This window comes from Numida meleagris, chromosome 13 (assembly GCF_002078875.1).
Source record: "Numida meleagris isolate 19003 breed g44 Domestic line chromosome 13, NumMel1.0, whole genome shotgun sequence".
Taxonomy (NCBI): Eukaryota; Metazoa; Chordata; class Aves; order Galliformes; family Numididae; genus Numida; species Numida meleagris.
In genome coordinates this window covers 3,419,193-3,429,231 of record NC_034421.1, presented here as the reverse complement: position 1 = coordinate 3,429,231, position 10,039 = coordinate 3,419,193, and the positions used below count along the sequence as shown (strand labels likewise).

The window sequence follows — 10,039 nt, the reverse complement described above, 5'->3', positions numbered from 1 at the left end:
GGAGCCGGGGCTGGGAATTGGGATGAGATAAAGGCAAGCAGGGGCCGAGCCGGGCTGGGTGCCCCGGTGTGGGGATGGGGACGTGCTGCCTGCCCCATAGAGCAGCCCGGCTCCATGCCAGCCCTTTGCAGGGCTTGGGATGTGCAGGGGGGCACTGGGATGCACCAAGTCCTGGTGAGCCCTGTGTGATGGAGAAGCATCGGCAGCAGTGAATGCTTGCAAAGAACATCTTCATTCAGCTGCTGGGGGCCTGCCCCAATGGGGTGCACACAAGGGGGTGATGAGCACAAGAGGGTGTGTGCAGCTCATCACCCAGTGCTGTAATTAGAAGGTACATCCCTTTGCAGACAGTGAGTTCAAAGCTTGAGCAGGGGAACAATAGAAGGGCAGGAAATGCCTTTCAGGGGCTGACTATTGTCTTCCACCTTCTAGGGGAACTGGAAGTTTAACTATAGTCTTCCTCTTTCAGGTATTCCTGTAGGGTTTAGTCCTCAGAGGATGCGCCTGGACCACAGCATCGTCCTGGTGCTCGGCTCCATTGTTCTGAGGAATGCACACGTGGATTTCCCCTTGAACAACTCCTCCAAAACCCAGAACTACTGCAGGGCCCCACATGGCCCCTCTGAGGCCAAAGGGTTTGCTCCTGTGGATACCAAAGTGCATACCCGAATGGCTCTGGGGGCTCAGCAAGATCATTTCAGATTGGTGTGACATCCCCATCATGTGTCGGGGGACGTGCTTAGGCTCTGCATTGCTCTCAACCCATGGCTCTCAGCCTTCAGGTCTTTAGAACATTGGGAGCATTTTGCCCAACTCCCAGAATGAAGGACAGAGATCAGCCATGAACAGAGGAGGAACCCATTCAAGATAGGGAACCCCAAACTTCCAGGGTTCCCCAGCAGATCAACATAGCAAGGGCGATGTTTGTATTTCCATGAAAGCTCTTAAGCACACACACAGCCCGAGGACAAGGATGTTGTCAAACACTGGAATTTACAGCAGCAATTTATTTAGAAGAAAGGCTCCAGGTGAAAAGGGCTGAGACTTGAAAAAGAGGAAGAATTCTTCATAGATGCAAGTGGAATACTTATAAGTCAGTATTTGTTCTTCCAGTGTTTCAGCCCAGCTGCTCCAGGATTGCTTTGTTCAGAAGAACTCAGATCAACCCCTTAAACTTCATTTAAAATGTTTTTTTTAAGCCTCTGGGGAGCTAGCCTGTTAGGACAAATCCTTCTGTCCCTTGAAATCCACCTGTGCTATGGGATGGCCTTGTGGTGGCCAACCAAGAACAGGCGATCCTTTGGAGAAGAGATTATTTTCAGCCCATGAGCCTTCAGACCTGGATTTATTTGCACAAAGAAGAATCCAAACCAAATACTGCAGTAGGTACCCTGGGGCTTGTGTGCAACCTGTGCCACCCGCTGTCCGGAGCTGAGATGCAGAGGGAGTCCCTTGGGCTGGGAAACCACGGCAGAGATCCGTGCTGTCATTCTGCACACCGCTGTCACCTGGGGAGGGCTTATGTCAGTGGCTGTTCCAAAAGCCTGGTAGCAAAACTCAAGGGAACTCTTTATTGCCACTCCCTGCAGCTCAGAAAGGTTCTCGTCAGGAAGGGTGGAGGCAACGTGGTTTGTACTCTTGGACGGGACAAGGCGTCCTCGGCCAAAAGACTGCTCCTCTCGCTGCAGCCTCTGTGCTGCGCCCCCTGGGTGTCCCCTGTTCCCTGATTTCAAAGGAACACACCTATAAGTGACGAGGGAATTATTTTGGGGTTTATCTATCTCAGGTGTTGTCCAAACAGGGGATGAGCAGCCATCCCCAGTTGGGAACCACCTGGGTGTGAGTTGTCTCCTCTGGTGGAGAAAGGACGTTAGCCAAAAAGGAGCTCTCAGGGTTTGTACACTCAGAATAATATTCTGGAACAAGCACAGAGCCCTTGTGTCGAGCAGGAAACAGTCTGAGGGCTGGGCATGGACAAGCTGTCATTTCCCTCAAGTCCAAACTGGGGCAAATGCAAAGGAGGGAAGAGCAAGATTTGCTTTCCCTTATTTCCAACCAGACTCCAGCCTCTGTCACAGGCAGGTGTTTCCCAGGACCATGCTCCTGGTGCATCTCCTGGGATGCAAATCAGCAATGCACGGTGAAAGAGGCTCCCGAGATGCTCGCTGACACTCTCCCCTTGTGCTGCGTGCCTGTCCCATCTCTTTTTGGTTTAAACTCCTGACATCTCAATCCCCAGGCTGATGGAGTGTGTGGCTGTCAGCTCTGCCCACCCTAATCCGCTCATGGGGCTCCTAGGAGGGCTCTCAGGAACCTTGGAGGAGGTTTCTCCTTTTTCACATCTAGGAAATTCAAGAGCCGGTTTCACATTTGTTTTTCTTTCAAACTTGAGGCTTTGCAGATATTAAAATATAATCCAGGAAGAATTTGTTTTGTGAGGGAACAGTGTGGGATCACCGAGGGGAGAGGGGTCATGGGGGACTGCAGGGAGGTGGGGGAGCAGAGGGATTTTCATTTCCCCTCTGAGTCCCATTGGGATCAAAGCCTTTACCTCCCTGTCAGCAGCAGTGGCAGTATGGGATGCACTCGGGGCTGGCTGGCTATGGTGAAGACAGAAGGAATAGGCAGGTGGTAAGAAATGGAGAAGATGTGGGGACCATGAGGAAATGAGGAGAAAGGAGAGAGGAGAACATCTCTCCCAGTACCAAGTCGTTGCTCTGGGTTAAAAACAAACAAATCCAAACAGAAAAAAAAAAAGAAAAACCAAGAAAACAAGATGCAGAAGCTTCATTTGTGTTATAGGTAAACAGAGGAACTGGCGAGGCAGGACAGGAAGGCAGAGCCCCGTCAGAGTCCTGCGCTGCTCAAGGAGATAAACAAGAACTCAAGAAATGAGAAGAGACTTAAGGTGATGGCTCAACGCGTGAGGAAATACGGGGCAAAAGGCAGCTATCAAGGAGAGGAAGCTGGAGAAGGGCAGGCTCTCCGAGCAGTGAGGTCAGAGCTGCAAAAATAGCACGGGGAAGCTTCCTGCAGGCAGCCAGCCGCGAGCGCACGTGGCCCTGTGCTCCTCCTGCCCCGGGTACATAGGTGGGCCGGGCTCCCAAACCGAAATTGGGCTGAAATCTCCCAGCAGCACTGAGTTCCATCCACAAAGGGCTCCTCAGATCATGTCACACCTGCGGCTGTGCTTTATTTCCCAGGGAGTGCTGCCAGCACTACGCTGCACCGTCGGTGATGTCCTGTTGGGTTGCCCTGGCTGAAGATCTCACCCCAAAAGCATGAGGAATGTGTGGCTGCATCCACTGAAAACAGCTATTTTTCTTGAACGAGTATCAAAACTGGCCCTGGCCATCTGTCAGGGCAACAGACAGGCAGACAGACAGACAGACACCCTCCCGGCTCGGTGGGATCCCCAGCTCGGTTGTGCAATGAACTCATCGCTCCAGCAGCACGAGGCATGGTGCTGGGACAGCAGCCAGCTGAGCAGGGCCCAGCGCTGGCAGCGCGCTCTGTTTGGGTTCCCGATGTGCCAGGGGTCTCAAGGCTTGTTTGGAGTTCATCGCTGTGCAGCGGGTTGGATGGAGCCTGCCTTTCTGGTCACAAGCAGTTGGATATTCGTATCAATCCTGCTCTATGACAAACAGCATTCATAAATCTCTGGGCAAAGCCAAGGGAGCCTCATCTTGCATTGTTCCATGCTGTCCTTTCGGCGCTTTGAACCCCCGGCGCCCTCACAAGCATGGAAGCCTTAATCGATGTCCTATCAAAAAGCGCAGAATAAATCTTGTTATCTTATGGGACAAGGTCACACTCCGTGTGTGGCCATTTGGCAACAGATGGGGCTGCTCCTGGGTTGTCCTCTCTTTGCAGGAAGTCTTCCATCAACTTTTGCAACACATGAGACTCTATTCATCTCCAAAATGCAGTTTCAGCAGTTGGCCCTGCCTTGGCTTGCTCGGTGGGGTCACTTCTCGAAATTCCCATTATGGTCCACCAAGTATACAACATGGCATTGTCTCCAGCCTTGTCTCCAGGACCTCATCACTGCATAGGACCCAAATGGGATCCCTCTGAATCTTCTCTGCTGTATATACCAGCTGAAATGAGAACAGATGCCTTTTTCTTGCATCTGCGTTAGTTCAGAACTAGCCACCCCAAACCCAGCCCTCACTTCTCCAATTTGTCTGAAATAAGAATTTCATATTGGTCTTTTGTGCTCAGCTGGCTTTGTTTCTCGAGCTCACCTGCCTTCTGTTCCTGCTGCTTTGCCTCCTTCCACAATCCCATTGATTCATTACAGGGTTGCACAAAAGCCTGGCAAAATCTGTGGGAAAACAACCTCTAACATTAATGAGTTTTGGGTCAGAAATCCCGTTTTCCTGCCCCATTGCCCCAGGCTGTCGAAGCCATGGACCTGCCATCCCCTCCACTGGTCTATGAGCAAGGACAGCTGTGCTGGCAGAAATGAGTATTTTGGGACAATTTTCCCTTCCACCCTCAGACGAGGAAGAGGATGCACAGCTGACAGCCACTGCACTCATGGCAGTGTTTGTTTGCATTTCCAGCAGTCTTTGATAGAGCTGGGCTCCTGCCTGTGATGCCTGAGCTCTGGGGAGCACGGGGACGTGGGAGGACCGTGTCCCCATCCGGGACAGGACATGGGCTGCTGGCACATTCAGCTGGACACACATTCCCTTCAAGGGGCAAAGGAACACACTGAGAGAGGAAGAAACCCTGTGCGGGCTGCAGGAAGGAGGGGGCTGAAGTGGACTTGACTTCACCGTCAGTGGGGAGGAAAGATAGCGGTAGAAAACCAGATTGCGTCCAGCTCATGCCCCATGGGGCAGAGGTTGCTGGGTCTGTGTGTGAAGGAGCAGCTCACCAGGCCTCCAAGCACAGAGGTGTGGTCTCTTCTCCCCGCCACCCTATTGCTGTGACCCAGTTTTGCTGTGACATTTCTCAACTGCGGACTTTTTCCTTTTGGTCCCCCTGCTCGCTGTTCCCCTCCCTCCCCCTCGGCATGGGCATTTGATATTTACTCTCAGGCTGGGAGGGACAGAGGAGGCTTTTCCTTGCGTTGCCCCCGCATTGTTCCCCGCTGGTATTTGGGAACAAGTGTGACATTCAGGGGAGCCGCAGCGGACAAAGCCTGCCTGGAGGTAATCGTAGCACAGGCAGCCGGATCGGGTATCAGCGGACGCGGGGCATCCGAGAGCTTTTGACTGCGTCTTTTTTAGGAAGAGCTTTCTCAGCCTGGTATCTCTCAGATTAGGTTTTGTCCCCAGAGGAGCCTGTTGTGTTTCCTTTGTAAGAGCAGCTGTGGGAATGTGCGGCATGGTTCGGGCCGGGAGTTTTAGGACAATGCTGAAAAGCACCGGTGCTCCTGGCTGACCCGAAGCGCCCAGAGGGACCGCTCCCCAGTGAGGAGCTGGTGTCGACATCTGTTTGCCGGCACTATCTCTTCTCTACTCAGATGTCTGTAGAAGAGCAGGTATGGATGGAAGCTCTGTGCCCTTGGCAAGCAGCCCCAAGCCTGAGCACAGAGATGGAGAGGGTTGAGATGTACACACTCTGCCATGGAATGGATGGTGATCGCTGCTCACCGTGTAAAAAAATGATGGAGGAGGAGGAGGGTGCATCCTTTCATCCCTGGCTCTGCACTGGAGAAATAGAGACAACTCAGAACACTCAGTGATCGGTGGAGAAAGGCATGGGGAGGCACGGGGCTGCCAGCATTGTGGAGCCTGGCACAACCCTGCCCATCGGGGTGGGAGGACATCAGGAGCATCATCAAACCTGAGGAGCCTGCTGCACCTCTTCCTCCCAAAGAAACCAGCACCCTTCCCCAGTCCCATTAAAACATCTGATGTACTACAGTTCCTGGCTGCATTCAGTCCCTATAAAGACAGTGCTGGCTCTGCATTGCTGAGAGCTGCATCACCCAGCCCAGCCTTGCCAGCAACACCCAGCCCACAACCAATCCCTTATCTGCAGCCTTCTTGTGCTGATGGATCGATTCCTCTCTGCTCTCTGCTGAGTCTCTGCTCTGGGTTCAGACAGTCTTTTCATCACATTTAAAATCCTGGCCTAATGAAACACTGAAGTGCCTGAGAACAAATAGGGCTGTTTACTGGCTTAACCTAAACACGGGATGCTGTTGGACCAAGACCTTTCTCTTCCTGCCCAGGGCTTCCTCCGCATGGCTCAGTGTCCTGGCTCCACTCCTCAGCATCATCTGTGGTTTCTCTGCACTGCAGCACAATGTCACTGGGAATTTGCAGTTTCCCATTTGTGACACGCTGGTTTTGCCTAAGGTGACAAATGACCTCCTCACTCTGTGATAAAGCGATTTGCTCATCCCAGGCTGCATCTGCTGCTTAGTTGCAGCCTGCCCTCGGAGAGACTTTCATTTCTGCTCAGCATCTGCATTGCAGCTGTTTGCCATTGACTTTCCCCTGTTGTCTTTAGCAGCCAGATACCCTCTTCCTACTGCACTTCAACTCACTGCATTTCCTTTCATTATTCTCAGTTCTCCAAATCAAGCCACTCCTTGCTACAGCTTCTAGGAAGAGCAGCCCTCTGCCAGGCTGCCCCCATTGGGTTGGTGTGGTCCAGCAGGATGGGTTTGGTGGGAAATGGTGAAAGGGAGCATGCTGAGAACAGCTGGGACAGCTCAGGGTTCTGCGCCATCCAGGATGGCTAATTGGGAAGGGGACCTGATCTGGGATGGGGAGGGATGCCCTGGGATGAACAGAAAGGTCCGTGCTGCAGATAGGGAGCACGGGGCCGGTCTCTCCCTGGGGCCACCAGCCTGCAGCTGCCGTGACATGTGTGAGTGTGCAGCCCTGGCCAAGGTGTCTGGGAGTGCTTCCAAGCTGATACAAGCCAAGCCGGCTGCCGAACACACGCATCCTCCATGCGAGGAAAAGATGTCTTAGTGGGGACACAAAGCACACGATGGGCAGGTCCCTGGATGGAGCCACTTCCCTCCAGAACATCTGGAAAACTGCTCCTGTGCTCCAGTAAACAGGCATTCAGAGGAAGATCTGAACTAGCATTGTCCTCCCTTTGGGACATGGTGGAGCCAAGGTAGGAAAATCAAGTGGGATGAGAGGATGTAGGCTCTCTGAGAATAACTTACAGCTGTCCTGGATGCTCGGAGACCCGGAGGGCTGAGGAAGGTGTTGGCAAAGCTGCAGATGTCATCAGTTCTCTTTATTCTTGGCAAAGGGATCGAGGAAGATACGGTTTCTGTGGGATGATGGAGGCTCAACTGAAGGCAGGCTCAGCCATTTCTCCCACCTCCGTGGGCACCAGCAGGTCTCCGGGACAGACTCAGCACAAAGCCTGGAGGAGCCTCAGGACTCCAGCAATGGGATATCTTTAAAAATCATAACATTCTGCATTGGCGAGCATGGGCCACTGCTTTAAGAAGCAAGAAGAGAAGAGGCACTGGGATATGAAGTCCTCTAAGAAAGGGCAAAGCAGATCCAAGAGAGGGACCTCACATCCTCAGCCCCGGGGTAGAAATTTGGAAAAGGTGAGGGCTGTTCCAGGCCTCCTGCTGCAGAACAGGGTGCAGTGCTGAAAAAGGGTTACAGTGCTCAGAGAGCAAAGGGAGGTTTTGCTTCAATCTCCGGTAACAATAATTGTGTCACAGCTGCAGAGGAGATGGCCCAGAGCTATTTTGCTAGAGATTGCGGGCCCAGATAGGGATGAATCAGGCAGATCGACTCTGTCTTCAGAGAGGGATAAGCAAGGGGACTATTCTCCAGAGTGGATGGAGGTGGAGCCTGGTGTGCACAAACTGGAGGATACATTGGGAAGAGAGCACCTTGGCTGTCCCCTTGGCCACCATGTTATCAGCGGACGGGTCCAAAACACAAGGCAGCTGATTGCAATGTGCTCCAGACACCAAAGATGGATGTCATACCTGCTACCACAGAGAGAAAACAAAGTGGAGTGTGATGCTGAGGTTCTGCTGCAGGACGCTGCTCCAGCCTAGCCCAGCAGCCCCTGGCACAGGAACCTCCCGTGCAGCTCTTGGGAAATCCGGGGACCAGATAAGTTCAGCTCTTCTTACAGTGCTAAACCATCACATTGTAAATCTTATTTTGTGGCACCTTTGGCTAGGATGCTCTCCACCCAATGCATTGCTCCGTGTGGTGAGCACTGCTTCTGCTTTTGGAGTGTATTTCTCTGCCATGGAAAAAGGCAGCCCCAAAGCAGCCTTCAGGGCATGCTTGGACCTTGTGAGCTCGGCACTGGGGCTGTGGGTTAAGGGGTCAGAGCTGAGCTTAGGAGGCTTAAAAAAAAACACCTACAAGAGTGTATTTAGGCTGAGAACTGCTGAGCTCTCCCTCAGATCTCTTCCCAGCCCCTCTCCCCTCCTCTGTGGGGCTCAACACTGCCTTCTGCGAAATCTCCAAGTGACAAAAGGCTCTTTGGGCTCAGCATCAGCCACAGCCCATCGCCCAGGCCTGGAACAGAGGATAGGACCATCTGCTCCAGGGCAAATGAGCCCCATGGCCAGATGCTCCACTTCTGTAAAAGCCTTGGAGCCGGTTCATGGGAACAGCTTCACTCTCCCCCCTCTCCCTCCTCCCGCTCCCATTAACCTCTTTACTGCCACTGATGTGTTCACAACAACATCCAAGGCAGGAGGAGAAGGAGGTGTGCTGGGAGCCGGCCTGACACAGTGGTGTGAAGTTTGCCATCCTCCCTTCCCCGTGCTGCAGCCGTGGGCCAGGAGCCCCAGGCTGGCAGGAGGCTGCGGGCTGCACGGGAGCGGAGTGGAGGCACTGCAGGGTGCTGGGAGAAGGTGTCAGAATTGGCACTGGCATTGGGAAGTGGCCCCACAGGGGGTCTGCGCCAGCCCGTTCCCACGAGCCAGTCCCAGGGGTCTTTCCCAGGGTTTCCCTTGCATGAGCACCAGCAGCATGGCCCATCGGCTGCAAAATCCCCCAACAGCGAGGAATAACCATCCAGAGACACCTCCTATCCTTCTCCCATCCATAGCAGCCTTAACGTCTGGATGTCCTCACCCCTCAGCCATGGGACATGGTTTCTTCTTTCCCACTCCCCTTTCCTGGGCATCCACCAGCCCTGTGGTCCCCATTCCTCAGGGAAAGGTGCCATCTTGTTTGCTCCAGGTGCTTTGGCTCTTCTGGGGAGGACGAGAGGGGTCTCTGGGGCTATGATCCCCACCAAAACCTGTCCCTGCACTGCTCACCCTCAGCCGTCTGCTCCAGCCCATGCAGCATGCATCAGTCCACATCCACCCGCATGGGATGGGACAGGGACCCAGAACTCCCCATTGTGCTGTCAGCTGGGAAGAAGCCACATAACCTTTGTATTCCCTATTACTTCCAGTGACAGAGAAGGGATAACAGTGCCATCTGGCAGGGTGCTCCCACGTAGCACCCAGTTCTGTCTGTCTGGAGCACGAGGATACACCACTTCCATGCCAGAGACACCACAGAACAGCAGGTGCTCATCCAGGCTGCATCCAACTGTTTTTCTGCCCCTCTAAACTAATTTCCAATGACCCAGGCCACCAAGGGTTAATGCCACCAGCTCCATGGGCTGTCCTGCTGCCGGGGGAGGCGGGGGGGGCACAGATCACAGGTGGGACGCGAGCTCCCAAGGCGCAGTGGCCTGCTGGAAGAGACCTTGACTATTGAACCCTGAAAAATCTCCCCATTTCTGGCAGAGCCTTTCTTGCCCTGGTTCCCACAGGGCTCCGCAGCCACGCCGCACCCCCGGAGGGTCACACGCTGCGGCTGCATCGCACCCGGCACAGTGGGAATCCGATTAGCCACCAGCCCCAGCACTGGGATTGGGCAAGAACGCGGGTGAGAGAAGGGCCCCGCGCCCTGGGAAGAGCTTTCCCACACTCCGTCCCCCAGCGTTGGCGACGGCGGAGGAAATGGTCCATATCTAAATGTGTCCTGATAGCCGCGCTAATCTAGGGCTGGGTGCGCGGCGTGGGGCGGGAGGCCTGGTAGGGCACACGGCCGCGTTCCTCCAGCACAAA

General features: G+C 53.9%; 1 long non-coding RNA gene across 1 annotated transcript; it reads right to left on the bottom strand.

Moving 5' to 3' along the window:
- LOC110406062 lies at positions 2,733 to 9,300 on the bottom strand. Its single transcript, XR_002443231.1, has 4 exons — positions 9,236 to 9,300; positions 7,145 to 7,254; positions 4,248 to 4,327; positions 2,733 to 4,100 (listed from the first exon to the last, which is right to left on the bottom strand). It is a non-coding gene; the product is annotated as an uncharacterized LOC110406062 (long non-coding RNA).